Raw genomic sequence first — 1,671 nt, 5'->3', positions numbered from 1 at the left:
AATGAAATAATTGACAACTTCAATCTTTTCTCTGTTTATCATCATGTTCCTTATGGTGTAGTTGTGAGTATTTTTGTCTTCTTTATGTTGAGGTAATAATCCGTACTGAAACTGCAGTCTTTGATCTTCATCAGTAAGTCCTCCTTACTTTTGGCAAGCAAGGTTGGGTCATATGCATATTACAGGTTGTTAATCAGTCTTCCTCCAGTCCTGATGCCATGTTCTTCCTCATAGGGCCCTGCTTCTTGGATTATTTGCTCAGCATACAGATTGAGTAAGTATGATGAAGGTATACAACCCTGGAATACACCTTTTCTGATTTTAAACCATAACACATAGTAGGCACTTTATAAGTACTGGTTGAATGCCTGATGAAAGATTTAACATAAAGCTTAACTAAATTCATGATTTTTTATACTAAATGAAAACTAACATTTCTACATTTTTTAAATCGCTTCAAATTCAAATGTCATCTCATTTTTTTTTCCTCATAAAATCCTGACACAGTCGTGAAGGCACTTATCAAATTAAAAAAAACATGAGTTCAGAGAGTTAAAGAGACTTTGCAATGTTCTCATGGCTAATTAGTGATCATCATAAAAATGGCTAATATTTCATCATTGCTGTGCATCAGGCACTGTGCTAATACTTTATACTTAATATTTAGTATGTTATTTATTCCTTTAATAACCACATAATGTAGTTTTTCTTATTACCTCCTTTTTATAGAAGGAACTGCGGCACACACAGGCTGAGAATTAGCATTTCCATAGGCTACATATGAATATTAAACCTTATGGAACTAGAACTAAAGTTATTCTTGATTTCGATTCACACACTATTTTAGCACACACAGGGACCTAAGAAGCTGTTTAATTCATTTCCTTCTGATAAAATTTGAGGCCCACAGAAGGTAACACATTTTCTTAGAGACATACAGTGAAGTAGCCAATGGCCAAGTTGAGTCTAGACCTGACCTTTTCAATAGGGTGGCCCTTTACCATGGGTGGCTATTTAAAGTTAAATTAATCCAAGGTAAATAAATTTAAAAATGCAGTTCCTCCAATTGTACTGTCCACAGCCACTTGTGGCTTGTGTTTAGTGGCTACCATTTTGGACAGCTCAGATTATGGATTTCACTATCTCTTGGATGTACTTTCCTGACATACTCATGTTCCTGTTGGTAACGCTGTGCATATGTGCATGGTTTCCCCACTAGATATGACTGCATGCTATGGAGTCAAGGCTCTACATTTATCTGTTCTTTTTTGTCTTCCTTATGTTACAAGCCAGGCATATGGAGTCCTGTCTTTGAAGAGCTTTATGGTTACTTAAAGAATGAAAACCTTCATTTCTGAAACAACCAAAGACGAATTCAGAGGCATCTTGAAAGTAAATATAATAATCCCTTACATTTATGTTGTTATTAAGAGTTTACAAAGGGATCTCATATGCCATACTCTCATCTCTCATTTGAGCTTCCCAATCACTGCAGGGAAGCGTTCCTGTTGTTGCCGAGTCGATTCTGACTCATAGCAACCCTATAGGAACAGGAGGACAGAAATAATTATACCCATTTGATAGATGATTAAGCTAAAGTTCTAAAAATTTAAATTACTGACTCAAATTCACATACTGAAGCCTAGATTCAACAATTCACATATGTGTGGA

This window comes from Trichechus manatus, unplaced genomic scaffold (assembly GCF_000243295.1).
Source record: "Trichechus manatus latirostris isolate Lorelei unplaced genomic scaffold, TriManLat1.0 scaffold00004, whole genome shotgun sequence".
Lineage (NCBI taxonomy): Eukaryota > Metazoa > Chordata > Mammalia > Sirenia > Trichechidae > Trichechus > Trichechus manatus.
This window is presented reverse-complemented; position numbering follows the sequence as displayed.